Raw genomic sequence first — 19,593 nt, 5'->3', positions numbered from 1 at the left:
AGAATGTTCTTCAACTGCTACAAAAAAATAACAGCTTTCCCATGACATATGAAAAGAACATGGTTGGATATTTCAGCCATAAAATATTGAATTTTAGGTGCCTATATAGGTTGAAAACATAATTATGTAAAATAGGTTCTTATTGCTTTTAAATAAGTACAATAACATTAATGAAAATACATCGTAAGGGATATAAGTAAAATTGTTTTTAAATAAGTACAATAACATTCATGAAAATATATCGTAAGGGATATAAGTAAAATTAATACATTGTGTTATATTTGAAATGGTTCGATTGATGTAACATTTTATCATTCGTATTCTCATGAACGTAAGTACAAAAGAAAAATTTTAGCCTTTTATATACATTTTATTACTGAACTATATATATATATATATATATATATATATATATATATATATAGACTAATATTGTAAAATTATTCACATTTAAATTAATAGTGCATCCTGTGACCATGTCCCGTATTGAAGCTTCTTTGTCATTCTGGAATTAATGTCAAATGCAATTATAATTTGTTATAAAGGAAGAAAATTAAAAACCCCAGATTCTTCGATTAAATTCGATTAAATTCTAAATGCATAGTTTAGTGTGTTTATGCTATTTTATATCATATGCTATATATGCTATATATTTGTAATGAAAGTCTGACATGACTAATTTTAAATTCAGAATTGAATGTGTTTTATTTCCTAAAATAAATATTGCAGTATTACATTCATATTGAAATGATTAGAAGTTAATAAATTATAATTACTGAATTAAATTAGGTATGTTTTTCTTCATACGTCACTATAATTTCAAACATTTATAATGAAAGTTCCCAATATTGTACCGGTACATTATAGGAAACTGAATCCAGTACAAAATACGCTACCTCCACATGTTTTCTTTGTTAAATTCTTGCAGCTTAACGGTTTCTAAAAGAAGCCTGTAACTAATGACAATTACAATACATATATAAAAATGTAGTTTTAAATAATATATAGGATTGTTTACCTTTCGGAAGTAAATTGTTGTAGCCAGGTAGCGCAAAAACTAGATTGAAACTACCTAAAACAAGTTTTTTCACTTCACGTCTGCAGAACACAACCGACATGCTTCATCTCTCATGAAGTGGCATGTTTGTAGATGTAGTTCACAATGTTTGACGTACATGGCAACACTTATTAAAGAAATAATTTTCAAAACGGTTGTACAATTTAGGCGACGCACAGTGGGGCCAAACCCACTTATTCTTGGCAAAAAAGATTTTATTGTCTCAATGTCATTTACGTAGTAAGAAAAGTAGTTTTTGGTTTTTGTAAAGCTATTCTATCAACGAAAAGTGCGATTTCAAATCACAAAGCAGAAAATTAGGAAGTAATTACAAAAAGCTAACATCGGGACTCTTCAGCCTCGTTCGCACTGTCAGTTTCGTCGCTGCTGTCGTGTACTGCAGAACGAATATCCAGCATGTCCAGCACTCCTTGTCAAACTGCTTGGCTTTCTTCTTCGACATCTTCCAGAGAGAAAAAATAATCGGATCCGAGGATATCAACAGCACGTGGAGGACATCTTCATATGTTTTTGTTCGGGACACCTTCCGGATGAAACCTTATCTGTACTTTTTAAATTCCTTGTTTCTAGCTTCTTGGGCTTCCTCACTTAGTTGACCAATGGGAACTATAGCGTGACGGATAATTTCTGGACCATTGATTAGAATTTTATGAATTGTTGGAGGCATGACGTACCATGAGTATTTCCGTACAAAGAGCTGGGCTGTCTCGAACGCATACTTGCGAAACTTTTCCACATCTATTTCGTGGCCACAAGAGATCACTTGCAAAATTATATTGAATGTTCTGATGATTTCAATGTCAACACCAGTGATGCTTGCAGATAATGCCGGATTCTCAAAAAATCACCTTGATGTATTCCCATCATTTGTATTGCCGAAGCCTGGTTTTGGCTTGTCTACTAGAATCCCATATATTTTTTAAATCTATCTTGAATGGGTTTCTTTGTGTTCGAGACAACATTCTTCTACTCGATGCCCCGAGCTTGCCATTTCTCAAGGGGAAGTTTATATTCAAGATGGAGCAAACACTCAAAGAACTTAATGCGTGCTTGAAGGACGGATAACTTCACTCACTGATGAGTCTAACCAGTCCTTGTTCTTCTCTAAAAATATTTCTTCTATCCTACGAGCTTGCTGCCATCTCTTCTTAAAATCGGACACGAAAAATGAAATTTGCTTGTAGAGAGCCATTTTGTCTTCGTCTGGACGAAGTCTTTCATAACCGTAACTTGCTCCTGTAATTTTACACGTCCTGTATCATAAAGTTCTCTTCTAGTTATAAAAACACCATCGTTGCAACCAGATCCTGCAAAGAAGAAAATGTATACGAATGCTTTGGGTGTTTAGGTCAAGCGTACTTGGCTATCTAATTTTTAGAAGCTGTCAATTTTTTTAACCGCTGCTGTTCCAAAATGAGCAAATATGAGCAGGGTTTGTTTCCATTTACGGCAAGTATAATGTGTGAAATAAACATAAATGTCAAGATGCAGAACATGATATGCCCTGATATATACTAAAACCTTAAAAAAACTTACCCCTTTTTCACATTTTCGGTTCATTTCTTTATCGTCCCATAAACCACTACAAAATCCACAAAACCTATATGTAATTGTATTAAAATTTTCTTACCTGATGGTAAAGACATCATGTTAAGCCACACTTCGTAGTTCCACCAGCACACGACAATATGACGCATTTAACTACTTCCCGTGCACAAGCTTCTCTCTCACTGACTCAGCTAGGCTCAGGTTCTGACATTCGCCGTGACGTCAGCTGCACCCCAGTGACCTTGTCACTATCAAAAACGTATAGTTAAGGGATTTATCTATCGTTAGAATATAAAATATTGCTACTTTTGTAAGATTCGTTTTTTGTTTTTTTGCCAAGAATAACGCTGTTTGGCCCCACTGTGCGACGGTACAAATTACGCAACTCTCCTCTAATAGCTTCAGACCAGATTCACGAAATAAGCAACTGATTCTGCATTTGTTTTCTCTAGTACCTTGCAATATATAAGATTAGAATTTTTTGTTTCTCTTCATCCATCTTGCCTACACTTAAATTTACTATGCTCCGTCTTAGTGCATCGATGGTTTCGTCTACTGATATCCATATGCAAGAATCGGCTATTTAGCTCTTATTTAATTGAGTTTGGATTCATAAACCATTTCGAGATATTTTTCGTGAGGGTGTTCAGATGGTTTTGTTTCTTTGCAGTACTTTTCCAAAAAAGACTTCGATTACGTTCCAGAGATTGTTACTTGCTGCAAGTGCTTCACATATGTCAAAATAGCATTAACTTTTCCTTTCTGAAGGCACGGGTTGTGTAAGCAAAATTAGTTTGTGGGAGAGTGAAGATATTCAATTCAAGAGGTCCTGTTTTTTAAGAGAATATATAAGAAATATGAAGCGTGAGAGTCAAAGCCTGTTGTTTTTCTGGATGAAACGTGGATTTTATGAATGGTAAGCTTTATTACAATATTATAAAATCAGCTGATCACTTCACTGATAAGATAGCTGAGCATTGGATAACAACACTATTTTAGGATAGTGAAGGGAATATAAGTTGTAACATTATTAATTCCATATATATTTCATTGGTTCTGCAACACATTCTTGGAGAAAACCAGCTACCGATGGTGATAAGGTTCAGGGCTTGCTGAGGGAGGATGAATGGTCATCGTACTTGCTGAAACCAATAAGGGTTTTGTTCCTGGTAATATACAGTAGCTACTAGGCCTAGATATTGCGAAGTAATTTTTATTATAATGTTTTCTATCTAGAATCTAAACATCTATTATCTTTTACAGGTGCTGATTTAATATTTGCATCCAATTTGAAGACTGGCTAAGATTACCATGGTGCCATGAATAGTGAAACTTTTCAGAAATGGGTGGAAAGACAGGTTATTGTTGGTTTGTGAAATGTTGGTCCTTCCATCATTGTTATGGTTAATGCATCGTACCACAATAAAGCTGCAGAGGAGCAACCCACAACAAAATGGAGAAAATATCAGTTAATGGTAAACATTATTTCTATAGAATATGAGTGATGAACAATACTATTAAGTTACATTATTTATGTTCCAATCTTTTTGCAGACATGGCTGAGACAGAATGGAGTACCAGTGTCAGACTAAGCAAATAATGAATTAAACCGTTCAGAGCAGAAGTGGTGTAAGTCAAATAGGATGCTGAGGTTTAAAGTAAAAATTCTGTAAAATACAGCGCAAAGTAGCAATTAATATATACTTCGTGCTATCCACTGACTACTAATAGTTTAAATATAATGAATATTAATTGCTACTTTGCGCTGTATTTTACAGAATGTTTACTTTAACCCTCATTACCAATTTTTGACTTACACCACTTCTGCTCTCAACGGCTCAATTACAACAGCTCTGCAAAAGGAACTAAAGCCACTTGAAGAGATAATTTTCTAAAATGAATGTTGATTAGTGAAATGATTTTTTTTAATAATGGCGGGTACTTGACTGTTCGTTCTTCACCTATATGATGCCATTTGTGTAGACCAATTTACTGGGATAGTCGTTGCCCAGGATGCACCATAGGAGGCTGGTTTACACTACACTCGCAATGAGATGAGATGAGAATGTTGATTTATGGGGATGCTTCAGGGGAACTGAAGGTCCTGGATAAAATCCTTGTGTTACCTGGATCATGGGCTTGCTCAAAACAATATATAAATCAGGAGTATGCTGGGGATGTGGATCCACAGGATTATGAGTCCAGTGCTTTAGCGTCTGGACCACCATGGCAGCTAGAAGCAACTTTTTCTTGTTTGTTATAATGTATGATTCTTTGATTCTTGTTTCAGACATATTGCTGATTAACTTTTAGGAAAGAAAGGCCATGCAGTTCTGAGACTCCCTCCATAACATTCTTTTTTCAATGCGATTGAGTTTCTGTGGTCAGTGACAAATAACTATTACAACAAAACAGTAGCTTCACGCCCAGTTCATGGCTTACATCGAGCCAAGTCTGTATGGCATGAAGCACTCGGAAAGGTATGTAGTTAAAGGAAGCATATCTTTCTTTATACATTTACAATGCTGTTTCAGTAGTAGTTTTATGTATTTAATTAATTATATATTAATTATTTATATTTAACATTCTAAATTCTGTATTCATACAGGTAACTCCAGATATATGGAAGAATAAAGTAAACCATACAGAGAAAATAACTATGAAATATTATAATCATGAAGTGAGGAATGCGCGAGAATTTCAAGAGTTTATTGTCGATCTTTGAGATACCGATGATGAGGATGATGCTGATAACAATGACACAGAAGATAACGAAGACGTGTTAGCCACTCCTATTGAATCTATACCAGGGGCGTCAAGGTAAACAACAACTGGTTAATATTTGTATCCCTCTTATGAACAGTTTGAGTTTGAGCTGTTTTAAAAGCACACATCACAAAGAGCATTGTAAATAATTTATTGAATATATTGCATGAATTAGTATGCATTCTTCCACATATACTTCAGAGTATTGATGAAGAAGGCCGGACGATCTCACAACTGATAATTTCAAGCTGATTTTTCCTACTATTCAGAAATTGCTTAGGACTTGTGAACAGATTTCCACTTAAGGGATTAGGTACCATGGTGCTCCAAGAAGCTGGTGAGTCTTATTTCTTCGTTCTCTTCGAATACTCCAACCTTTCTACCATACACGCCATTTTGCACAATGGACAGGCGCATCAGAAATCACTACTAATTCAAGAAAAGTAAAAGTGTCTCTGATGATCAGACACCTCATATCAAAACTCACTATTTTTTTTTACAAAATATGATAGACCTATAGATAGATATGTGTACTTTAAAATACAATGGGGCTGGATGATCCCATCACTGATAATTTCAAGCTGTGTTCTTTTCTATTATTCTGAAATTGCTTAGAACTTAACAACATATTTTCACTTCCAGGAATTAGCTATCATGGTGCTCCAAGAAGCCGGTGAAGCTTATTTCGTTGGTCTCTTCGCTGAATACACCAACCTTCCGACATCCATGATAGAAGATTTCACAACGACATACAGCTGGATAGGCGCATCGAAGGCCATTACTAAGTCAAAAAAAGTAAATGTGTCACTGATGATCAGACGGCTCATATAAAAAACCACTGTTTTTTCCCCCCCACAAGATATGATATAACTAGATTTATGTACTTAAAATAAAACAAGAAATAAAATTCTGTGAGGGTGGTATTTTGCTTCAAAACTTGCCAGATCCTTGGGATATGCATTGAAAGTTCGCTTATTTTAAACATTTCTGTTTCAGAGCTTGATGTCATACTTTTAAATACAAATCTTATTTAAATGCAGTGTTTATTTACACACTGTGTATAACATATATTCTTGATTCTAATTTTTCCTCCTTTTCTAATGATATTTCGTGATTAATTGACAAGTCCAGTGTTGCCAGCATAATGTCCACTACAATTTGACTAAAAAAAAGTCATTCATTTACTGTTCCTGTTAAAAGGGTCTGTGTGTCACTAGTTTCTTATATGAAACGTACACAAGTCCTCTTCTAACATTGACCATCTGTTAAATCAACTTCTGCCTTTCTTTCAGTCTTAAGGGATCCTATGATACCAAGATAACTCCACCGGTTATGATCAAGGGGCTAGTTAAAGCAGAGTCTGTCCAAAAACTATAATTATTTTCTTTCTGTATCACTTTGTGTTTTCAGCAAAATGAAATAAGTTTGGTATTCAAATCAAGATCTCAGGTATAACTCCCTGTAAAGTTGATTTGAATAATTTCGAGGGTAAAATTGTTCCGGGGCCGGGCATCGAACCCGGGACATTTGGTTTAACGTACCAACGCTCTACCAACTGAGCTACCCGGGAACTCTACCCGACACCGATCCAATCTTGCTCTGTATCCACAGACCTCAAAGTGGGCTGACAACCGTCAAGCAACCAACTTCTAGTGCACACTAACTCCGTGTGACTTAAATTGTTGTTTTCTGTTAACGAACAGTGACGTGTATTATGCAAATCAAGATCTCAGGTATAACTCCCTGTAAAGTTGATTTGAATAATTTCGAGGGAAAAATTGTAGAGCGTTGGTACGTTAAACCAAAAGTCCCGGGTTCGATGCCCGACCCCGGAACAATTTTTCCCTCGAAATTATTCAAATCAACTTTACAGGGAGTTACACCTGAGATCTTGATTTGCATAATACACGTCACTGTTCGTTAACAGAAAACCACAATTTAAGTCTCACGGAGTTAGTGTGCACTCGAAGTTGGTTGCTTGACGGTTGTCAGCCCACTTTGAGGTCTGTGGATACAGAGGGAAAAATTGGATCGGTGTCGGGTAGAGTTCCCGGGTAGCTCAGTTGGTAGAGCGTTGGTACGTTAAACCAAAGATCCCGGGTTCGATGCCCGACCCCGGAACAATTTTCTCTCGAAATTATTCAAGTTTGATATTACACAGAAAATAATGAGTTGATTATTTGTTGTCTATTTTTTGTTTTTGCCTAACTATAATACATTATTTACGTACATTACTTTTGTACAAGAGAATAAAAAAATATATATGTTAATTTCAACCTGTCCCTTATCAAAGTATTCTCTCAGTTCTGAGACAAAAGCTGGGATATTAAAATTATATTATTCTGATTGAATGCATCATTCCATAATGTTCTATATAAGTATATTACAAAAAAAAAAAATATATAATAAAAAGTATGTAGTTATTTTGTCACACACACACACTTCTCCATTAGTCCTAAAATAATACGAGTACAAATATATCAGTTCTGTTCCTTCTGCTGGTTGAAACAAAATCCATTATACAAAATTAAGTTCTTGTATAGAGATTGGCCATCAAAAGTAAGTACAAGTTTTAAATTTTCATTGTCTGGTTATTAAAAATGTTATTTATTTAATTTCACAAATCCCATTGCCCTATTATACATTTCGAGGGAATGGGTTATTGAAATATAGCGATAGAAAATAATTATGCTTGAAAACAAACGTTTGAGAATTATAGTGGGCATAAGGAGGGATCAAGAATGTACCTTGTTCTGTAGACAAGGATAGGAAAATTATTCTATATTTAAATGGTTCTAATGACATAACAGATATATATTCTGTAGGACCAAAAAATAGGCCTAATAATCTTTAGTAAATTCTTCTAACAACAGTGCATATTTCTGTACATATTACTGTGGAATCCCGGCCATTAAGTCACTCAACTGAATGCGCTCCTTGTATAATGGCAGTTGACTTAATAAAATGTCAACATACATGCCCAACTTGGAGTCAGCCACTAAGGGAAAAAATACTGGAGGAGGGGAGTTCGAACCGGTGCTGTGGATTGGACTTCGGCGTAGCTCAATGGTGAGAACGCTTGGTACATAAAACCAATGACCAGGGTTCGATCCCCATCGCCGACGCAAATTTTTCTGTTCTAATATTAATGCTTTACGTTCAAGGTTGGTAGCACTGAAGTGCAGCCATGTTTGATTATTCGGTACCTCACCATATGTTGTGTCGACTATACTCTACGCTTGCGAGTCATTTTTCTATATTCTTCAGTAGGCTTATTTTATTTAAAGCTTCAGGTCTATCTAAGACGATGTCTTGTATCTTTGCTTCTCGTCATATTTTGTAATCCTATTCATTTAACCATTCACAATGGCAGGTCAAATTATATGAGAGAGATGACAGCAGAGATACTCGATAAAGGATTGCTTATCTTCGTGCAGACATTTTTCTCGAGAAACTAGAAATATTATTACGTCTATGAAACGAATTTTTTTTTTTTCCTCTGGAGATCTTTAGTATGTATATATTTCACATCCGTAAAAAATTGAAAAATTTTAAGCTGACTAAATTTTAGGCGATATTGGGAAAGTCAACTTAAATAAGTAAATAATCAGATGATTGTATGGTATGTGTAGGAGGTGTAGATTAGACAATCATTTCTGTTGCCGGTAATAAAATGGCTTCACATATTTTGATGGTTGCTTCTACCTTCAACTTTAGGTGAATATGAAGTAAGCAGGTAAAAAGGAGTTCCGACTCGTTAGTCATTAGAAATGACTAGACTACTCAACTGATCAACATTTTTCGGTGTGTGTAATACAGGCAGAGCCACCGGCGAGCGGCGTAGCTCAGAAGGTAGCGCCTTTGTGTACTGATCTCGAGCTGCATTTGTACTTGTGTTCGTTTCCTTCTTGGGCTGATTATCAGGTTGGTTTTTCTTGGATTTCCCCCAACTGTAAAACGAATATCAGGTAATGCCATGGCGAATCCTTATCTCGCAGTCACCAATTTAATCGACTCTAAATAACTTAGTAGTTGTTGCAGTGTCGTTAAATAACCGAATAAGTATTAATAGGCTAAGGACCAAGAATCGTATGGGAGTTCTAAGAAATAAATGAATAAAAAAAGTGATAAATAATTTAGAGTAGATACATGAAGTGTGGTAAGAAGCTATCCTGGATATGAACACCAATGTGCACATATTGTTGCCATGTAGAGGTGAAAAAAAAGACCAAATAAGTGCATTACATTGATACATACTCGGATGATAGGTAGATTTCGACATTGACTGGTAGGATCATCTGAAGTTCTGCTACCCTAGATTTGTCACTAAGACATCTAATATGATACATTCTTTTGTTCTAACAGTCTAAAACTGTGCTATTTCTGCTTTGCCCCTCACTTAGAAGGATTATATCGTATGGATTTTTTGTATAGGATAGGACAAATGCACACGCAATAGGCCACTGATATTAGTTCATTGTGCTACTTTCAAATTTTGATTTTGGCAAGAAGAAGCTGGTAAATTTTGTGTGATATAGAAACATAATTCTTTCATGCACAGGGTGCGGCAGAGTTCATAGCGCATTTTCATACTCAAGGCATAAGTGAACAACTGTCTCTCAGTGTCAAATACAAGAGAAAGGAATGCCATTTACCTTTCAGTGTTTGAAGATGAACTTTGGTAAACGATTGTCACGGCACACCACAATTCTTCCGAGCGACGTTAGAAGCTGACCATTACTCTCTTCATATATATCAGCAGGGATAGTGTTGGCTGCAGCTCTGATACGGTTCTTTAATTCCAAGATAGTGACAGGACGTGTTTAGAAGACTTTTTGCTTGAGACACCCACATTTCCCATAAGAAAAAGTCAGCAGATATCAGATCCGGGGACAGAGACGGCCAAGAGATGTCATCATATCGAGTAATGAGTGAAAAGGTCTTTCTCACCGTCCCTTCACTCCGCCCCTCTTTATGATTACAAACAGGTGCAATGTTTCTAAACGAAGTAACCCATTTTGCATTAGTGCGAGTATTCGGCACTCTTTAATGACGACCCAAGTTCATAATGAACGCGTCACTATCTTGTGTGGTGTCGCACAGTTCGGGATTATTGGCTCATACCTTTTTGAAAGTGAAAATGGTGGTTGCTGTTTTAGTGCTGAAGCTGTATTTCGAAATTACGTAATCCACAATTTTATGGTCTTGCGGCTAGGAACACGTCCTTGACGTGCATTGTGAAAGTGTGTGCTAACTGAACTGAAGGATTAAATAACATACCATAAGGAATAAATTTATATTATGTTTGATATTTGCCTTCAATATTTTCCAATTTATGTGCAGTTGAAAATGGGGAGATATTTCTGCCTCACCTTATATAATGCGGATCCCCGTTTACTGCTGTTCTGAGATAAATAATATACCATGTAGATATAAAGAGGGTGCCAAAAAATGTATACACCCTTTCAATGATTACAACGTTAAGAATTATTATGATACAGAAAAGTTTCAAAGTTAAAAATAATGTGAACCAATGTAGAAATCAGTCATTTATTGAAAGTTTTCAAATTGTTGGCCATTGTGGTCCAGGCACAGCTGATAACGCTGACCGATGGAATCCAAAACGTTCCTAATCATTTCATTGGTATTTGGGCACATTCTCTTTCAATGGTAGCTCTCAACTCATCAATTGTAGCTGGTTTCGTGATATAAACATTATGCTTGACATGTCCCCACAGAAAAAAATCCATCGGAGTCAAATCCGGTAAGCGAGGGAAGTAAACTACTCAGTACTACCTCTTCGTCCTATCCATCTGTTCTGCAGGTGGCCGTTAAGATAGGCCCTCACGTCGCATGGTAGTGAGGAGGTGCTCCATCCTGCTGGAAGTACCATTCTTCATTCCTAAACATCTCTTCGATGCATGGCATGGCGGATTCCTTTAGTAAGTTGAGGTAAATTGCACCAGTCACGATACCACCAAAAAAGAAAGGTCCAATTAAACCAAATGCTGACAAACCACACCACGCTGTGATAAGTTCACATTTTGTGCCACTGTCACATGCGGATTGTTAGATGCCCAGTAGGTGCAATTGTGACGATTAATTGAGCCATTTAATTTAAACGTGGCCTCATCACTCCAAACAATCTTGTATGGAAATTGATTGTCCTACGCACATTTTGCTGGTACCACTCACAAAATTCAATTCTCCGGTCTTGATCATCTTCATTGAGAGCTTGGACTAAGCTAGGAATAAAAAAAACTTTTTCATTGAGCATGCTTCAAAACGCGATGGACACTCGACTTTTAAATTCCTGTCTCACGAGCCGTTTGCCGAACAGATTTTCTAGGAAACTGCTGAAACCTTTCGATGACTTCTCTTTCTCTTGTGGGGCTGGTGGATGTTTGTCGTCTTCCGGAATTGTTCTTATGGATATTCTGAACAGTTCCTTCATCTTCAAACCTATCTCGCAAACGAGGAATTGTGAGTCGCGTTGGTGAATCTCGCTGAAACTCCATTCTAAACCGTCTTTGCACTTCACTTATGTTCACAGTCTTCCAGTAGCACTTTAGAATGAATTTTCTTTCCTCAAAGTTTAGTCTGACTTCAGCCATTATTTTAAGCGGTCACACTTGAAAAAATATTTAAAAGTGAGTTAGTTATGAGCTATTAAAGAGCGTATACATTTTTTGGCACCCTCTGCATTTTTATCGTATGGTAACCAACAAAACGCAAGATCGCCGAGGACGGCAGTAACCTAAGTATGGCAAATTTTATAATGGTACTTAAAAAAAATAAAATTACACTAGAGAGTAAAAACAAGATAAAATTAATACAGGACTGAAATTTGATATATTAATTGTCACATCTATTTTAAACTTTTGTTTTGGAGTCAACTACAATTTGAATATGTTTATATTATACTGATTGTGAGAAACAGATTTTAATGAAGTGGTCGCAGTCAACGTTTATCTCTGACGTTTCTGAGTACTTGACTGTAAAACGTGTTTTTAGGTGACGAACATACAGTCTTTGACGCCTTTGCTTACATAGAAGATCCACTGAAAATGGATTTTACCACATCTGCTCTTCTATCTTTCAGTGCCAGATTGTTTCTACTAAAATATGTCATTACTGTAACAATTGCTATTATTTACTACGTTGTTTATGTGTCAGTCTCTATCCACAACCGTGGAGTAACGGTTAGCGCGTCTGACCGCGAAACCAGGTGGCCCGGGTTCGATTCCCGGTCGGGCAAGTTACCTGGTTGAGGTTTTTCCGGGGGTTTTCCTCAACTCAATATCAGCAAATGCTAGGTAACTTTCGGTGCTGGACCCCGGACTCATTTCACCGGCATTATCACCTTCATCTCATTCAGACGCTAAATAACCTGAGATGTTGATAAAGCGTCATAAAATAACCTACTAAAATAAATAAAAGTATCAGTCTAGAATTAATTGTTCATGTATTAGTCGTAATCTCATCATATTTAAGTAATGTCATTCATTTGTAGTGTTCTGTCCAAGAGCAGGTCTTTCACTGCAAATCCAGCTTTCTTCAATATTTCCTTCTGCCTTCACTTTGTCTCAGCATATGATACATATATCTTAATGTCGCCTATCATCTAATATCTTCTTCTGCCCCGAACTCTTCTCCCGTTCTCCATTCCTACTAGTGCATCCTTCAGTAGGTAGTTTCTTCTCAGCCAGTAACCCAACCAATTTCTTTTTCTCTTTCTGATCAGTTTCAGCATCATTCTTTCTTCACCCACTCTTTCCAACACAGCTTCATTTCTTATTATGTCTGTCCACTACATGTTCCATTCTTCTCCATATCCACATTTAAAATGCTTCTAGTCGCTTCTCTTCACTTCGTCGTAATGTTCATGTTTCTGCCCCATACAATGCACACTCCACACACAGCATTCACTAGTCTCTTTCTTAGTTCTATGTCCAAAGGTTCGAAGAAGATATTCTATTAAAAGCATCCTTGGCCATCCTCCTTTTGACTTTCTGGCAGCATCTTACTCCTTAAACTACACCTCAATTATTTGAAGCGATCCTCTTACTCTACTGCCTCATTTAGAATTTGCACGTTTACCTTGTTTATTTTTCTTCCGACAACCATGGTCTTCGTCTTATTTTCATTGATCTTCATCTCATACTACTCACATCTGTCATTTACCTCCGGTACTATAGTCCCTAGTATAATCTCCTCTTCCACTAATCTTATGCACTTTATTCTTCTTCCTTCAAGTAGATATTGAACAGGATAAGTGACAAAGGACATTCTTGACGTACTCCTCTCCCTATTTAACTTCGTTCTGACATTTCCTCTCCTATCCTCACTTTGATTCGTTGTTTCATCTAAAGATTACTGAACAGTCTTCTCTCTTTTCATTCCATACCAATTTTCTTTAGGATCCCCATCAGTTTATTCCAATCCACTCTATCAAAAGCCTTTTCTAGGTCCAAAAATACTATATACACTTCTTTATTCTTCTCTGGATATCTTTCGCAAATTGTTCGTAGCAGTCCAATTGCATCTCTCGTACCTTTTCCCTTTGTGAAGCCAAACTGCTCTTCATCCAACTGTTCTTCCATCTTAGAATATAAACGTCGATTCAGTTATTTAAGTCACTGTTAATGGATTTGTAATTGAAACTGAAGAACGAAGGAAGACGTATTATTTTAGCAGTGATATTTAAATTCGATTATCTTATCTCATTATATTCCTACATTCGGGCTGTGTTATAGTAATAATAATAGTAGTAGTAGTAGTAATAATAATAATAATAATAATAATAATAATAATAATGCATTTTCTTGCGCATTTATGCAAATAATGTAGATTAAAGTGTTATAATTATTTGAAACAATTTTAATTACAAATTGTGTGTGTTATTACCCCCATTATTAATATGAATAATTTAACCTTGTACACTGCTTAATATGAATATTCAGTGTTTCCAAACAATTTTTTCTTAGCTTTCCGGACTTTTAATAACATCGCGGATTTTCTGATTTTGTTGTAAAATCTATCATTTTATTTCTTATGTTTTTATGACCTTTCCTAGAGTGTATTAATATAATCTGAATAAATGTTTTAATCTGCTGTTCCATTGTTATTAGTTATATTAATCATTGTTCCTGTTTTAAAAATACATTCATTATTTTCGTGGTTGGAGTCGTTACGAGCAACGAAAGAGATAGCAGCTGTTATAGGTCATTCGTTATCTCGTGAAAGCATAATGCTTGTGTGCGCCGTGGATCATAGTAAGAACCTTATGGTGGGGGTAAGAGAGCTAGTTAACTGCTAGTAGAAGCGTAGCGAGGGAGGGAAGGTTCCCAGTCCCCTTCTTTCCCCTTACACTCAGATAGGTTTCAAGATATCAATAGGATATCAAGATACTACGAACTTTGCCCTACTCCTTAGATATCCAGCAGTACGTGGAAATGAAGCACGTAAACTAACATAATCGAGTCTGTTGAAAACCGGTCAGTGGCCTTATGTTCGGTTCAAGTTTGCAGAGTCAATGTAGACCCGAAGCTCCCATTGCGTTTGTTTAATCTTTCTCCTTCCTTACATATGTTCTGTGCCTTTCTCCTTAGTTCCTACTCTCCCTGCGCATTTATGCTCTAGCTGCACGAAGATGCTAGAGACATATCTTGCGAAGTTATGCATAGGCTAGTAATGAGTATAGGTAATTTTTGTTGTTATTAACACAACTAAACATTCACAAAAATATGTGTATAAATAAATCAAACACAATATAAGTTATTAAAGAAAAAAAACGCATATGTTCATTCTACCGGCTAGTATTGTGCAATGTTCAAACATGAGGGAGGAAACCAAAACATTACAAACTTCGTCCTATTTCATATGAAAACTAATCGAAATATAAGTGCTCAAATCCTTAAGCGGTTTAAAATAGTGTCCTGCAATGTTAGAACATGAGAGCGGCGACCAAGATTTTACAAACTTAATCTTATTTAATATGACAAACTAATCACAAGATAGGCTATGTGCTCAAATCTTTAAGCTGTTTAAAATAGTGTCCTGCAATGTTAGAACATGAGAGGGTAACCAAGATTGTACAAACTTCGTCTTATTTCATATCACTAACTAATCGCAAGATGTTTGCTAACATCCTTAAGCGGCTAAAACATGAAGCAGTGAGAGTGGATGACAGCGAATTTTTTTTATAAAAAAAAAAAAGTGGAACAAACACGACAGGCCTTCTCCTGCAGAGCGAACATTGGCGAATATCGAACTTTGCCATACTCGACAAACTTGAACAGAACATAATGCCTGTAATGCACGATGCTTGTTTAAAGCATGAAGGGATGGGACGGAGAACAGCAAATATTTTCACAATGTTGGTGAACAAACATGACAGGCCTCCTCCAGCAAAGCGAACATTGGAAAATATCGAACTTCGCCTTACTTGACTAAATGAACCGAACATAGTGTCTGCCATGCACAGTATGTATAGTATGAAAATGAAATAATCTGTTTTATTTAACAGGTTGGATAGTATGTTATAATTATGTATTATAATATGAAAATTAAAACATTTAACATGTTGCTTATTATCATTTTCTCAACAGAGTAGATTATACTGTATAATTGTAATTATGTACGGTATAGTATGAAAATGAAATGTTTTTTCTTCTATTTATTAACAGGTACGTTTATTATGTGTATTATAAATTGAAATAATCTTATTTATTTTCAGATTAGATATTGCAAGCTACAACAAATTATGCGTAGTACAAAAATGAAAACAAATATTTTGTTTATTATCAGGTTGGATATTATAAGTTATAATGATGTGTAGTATGAAAATGAAATCATTTATTTTTATGGATTTATAAAATTTATTTCATATTAAGTATTCATGTTATAAGGTGTGTGGATAAGCTTCAGGGCTTCTACCGCGTTGTCTTGGTGTTGTTGGCTGACGTTTCGACCGCTGTGTTGTGGCCATCTTCAGAGCAGTTGTTGGATAAGGAAATAGTCTGCCAGCTCTTATATTTTGAGGGTGGTGTTGTTATTGTTAATCGAGCCCCAAGTTGGAAACCATTTGTGGGTAGATGTCGTTATTGATGCCCCACGTTTGCCCCCGTTTGAGGGTGGTACGTCTCGGTTGTGTTCCTCAATCGGAGATGATGTACGGCTGACGTCCCTCACTCGTATCAGCCTGCAGGTCCGCGGCCGTCAGCACTCGTACTTCAAGAAGCGCGAATAGGGTAGGCAAATTTATTACTGTTTTAAGTAGTGGGCGCCAGCCCACCCTATTTCGACGCTCGGTGGAGCGTGAGATCCTCTCAGGGTAGCCGAGGTACAGTTGTGGTGTAGGGTGGTGTCGGGAATAATACCAAGCCGGCTACTTATATAAAAGGCAGTGTTGATTTCAAAACTATAAGTTTATTGTCGTATTCACTTGGTAAACCCTTGAGTATGTATTTCCGGCTGAACTTGTAATTCAATCGTTGGTCGCACTTCTGTATCGACTCTATGGCAGCTCTGAATAAGCTCTATCCGATACTATAAATTCAATACTCTGTCCAGTACACTATGATCGAAGCTCCTAAACGTTGACAAGTCGTCTCGCCGATGACAAAGTTCTATCTATCGAGTCTTTGGCGGAAGAAAGACTATTACGTTGGGCCGCCGGCACCAAAAAAAAAACTCTGTGTGGGGCCGTCGACACGAAAAAGATGTCGTGCTGTCGACACGAAAAGAAGTAGTTATGCTCTCCGCGCCCCGTCACCCTTATTTATAAAAACCTATCCTACGCTAAAACTAACTATCCTATTGGCTATCAACTACGTCACTTAACCGGCCTAAAGTCTATTCTCTATTGGTCCAAAGTGACCTCATAAGCTGAACCAAGCTCTCTTCTAATTGGGCGCGAAATACGTCATCTCTAAATTTAGACTTTGGACTTCCCATAACATCAAATTAGTTAGTAGATCTTTCGAGAATCCCCGTTCTTTTGGAAAACCCAAGCTTTGCAATAGCTTTCCCACGGGTCCAGTCCAACCTTCGGATTTTACGCCTCAACGAGTCTCTCTATACAATCCCGCACAAGGTGGCCATAAATCTGTCCGATTCTGACAAGTGACGAAAGGAAGCGAAACACCTGCGTGGGAAAATAATTCTAACCAAGTCGCCAGAACATCCCCGCGAATACGTGTAACAAAAATATGGAGATATCACTTCGCTATTAAATCGGTCTCTCCCTCTCCTAATTACTGCTTCAATATATAGTAGTCTCGATGGGGGGAGTACTTGCTGTGATAGGTCGTAGGTTCTCCTTCTGGCATCTGATTGGTCCTACGTTGTCCAATCCGGTTGAGGTCTGTATGAAGGGGAGTATTCATATTAAATATTGGCCCTCATGAGGTCCGAAAGAGTGACTTTGATACCGTGCCCGATGTCCGGATGAAGGGGGGGGGCGAACATTCATGTTATAAACTTTAATCACCCGTATAGCCACACATCTATTGTTACCGAGCAACTGTGTTTTATTTGAATATTATGTCAAGAATGTAATTATAGCTACTTTTTGTAGTAGGCCTAATTGGTGTAGTAAAAACTGTCATTTATTCTTTTAAAAAATGCGATTTACCTACATGTACGTATATTTCTGTCGATATTTGTTGATAATTTTGTAATAAAAATTACCTATCCTTACATCTTTATAAACTTCACAAGATTTATTCTAAAATCTTTACGTAGCTAAAAGCATGAAGGGATGGGAGGGGAGGCTAGGAGAGGCCAGCGAGCTTGAAGGGGCAGATTCGAGCGAGCAGGATAGATCTGCTGCTTCAAGGCAAACTTCGGTTCTTGTCACGCTCGATAAACTTGAACCGAACATAGCGCTTGAAATCCACGACACTAGTAGACATTGGTGACAGTAGCTAGGTAGTAAGCAAGGGCATCCATGTGGGTTTTTCAAAGGTAGGTTCAGCTGCCTAATGCAAACCCAAAGAGTTTGTAATATACAGAAACTAGAAAGATGAACGGCGCTAGTGTAGCGTAGAAAATTGAACCGGTGCAGATGTTTGGCCATTAAAGAGAGTTGATGCTTCTCAAGGAGTGCGAGCAGTTCAGCTTGTTTTGCTATTAGATCTATGCAAAAGATAGTAAATATCAATACCTTAAAACTAATATACTTTGCATACTTCCAGTCGGTAATGAGTTTTGGAATAATATTCTGGGGAAATTCCACAGATAGTAACAGTATATTTCTATTACAAAAAAGAGTAATTAGAATAATAGTAGGTGCCAGATCTAGGGAATCTTGTAGGACTGTTTTAAAAAAACTACAAATAATGCCCATGGCTTGTCAGTATATCTTTTCATTAATGGTCTTCCTCGTATGTAATCGTGAAAACTTTGTAACTAATTCAACAGTTCATAGCATAAATACACGTCAAAAATGACTTTCATACTCCATCGGCACGTCTATCGTGCTATCAAAAAGGAGTGCGTTATATGGCAGTAAAAATGTTTAATAGCCTCCCTATCGATATAAAAAATGAAACTCAAAACATAAGATTATTTAGGGCCAAATTAAAGAAGTACCTAATTTCTCACGCCTTCTATTCTGTAGGTGAATTCATGACATTCAATAACACTTCATGAAATTGATACTAAAACTATGTGTTGTACTAGTAGACTATATTGTAAATCTTGTCTGTATAATATATATTTCATCTAGACTGTGACTATAAATTAAGACTTTATAATAGTATTAAGTTTTTTGACTTGTTCCATATTCTAGCTGTAAAGCAATGTATGAATACCATGGAATGTTAATAAATACAATACAATACATGCTTATTGGAGTATGAATAAATAAAATGAAGGGTTGGCGGGAAGAACGATTAGGGTCCATAAGATAAAATTTTTAGTTAGAGATGCCATCTATTGGATTATGTTGAGAACTAATAGAGGCTTACATGGTTATTACAAAATCTCCAGGCGCAATAAAAAATTAAAAGTAAATGACATTACGCATACGAATTAAAGCAGAGTGTTCTAGAGTTTAAAATTCATTTTTCTCTAAACTTTGTTATTTGGACCCTCATCGTTCTTCCCATCAACCCTTCAAATATAAGTACACTTGAAGGGCAATACCATCTCGCTATCACCAATTCCATCTAAATAACCTCATAGTTGATGCAGCG

General features: G+C 36.5%; 1 long non-coding RNA gene across 1 annotated transcript; it reads left to right on the top strand.

Annotated features, from left to right (window-relative positions):
- Positions 1-4,810: 4,810 nt before the first annotated feature.
- On the top strand, positions 4,811-6,924 carry LOC138711953 (uncharacterized). The gene is made up of 3 exons (XR_011335547.1): positions 4,811-5,106; positions 5,235-5,446; positions 6,035-6,924. It is a non-coding gene; the product is annotated as an uncharacterized lncRNA (long non-coding RNA).
- The last annotated feature ends 12,669 nt before the right edge of the window (positions 6,925-19,593 follow it).

The sequence above is a fragment of the Periplaneta americana genome, chromosome 13 (genome assembly GCF_040183065.1).
Source record: "Periplaneta americana isolate PAMFEO1 chromosome 13, P.americana_PAMFEO1_priV1, whole genome shotgun sequence".
Classification (NCBI taxonomy): Eukaryota; Metazoa; Arthropoda; class Insecta; order Blattodea; family Blattidae; genus Periplaneta; species Periplaneta americana.
Note: the sequence above shows the minus strand (reverse complement) of the source record. Positions and strands in the feature narration are given on the sequence as shown.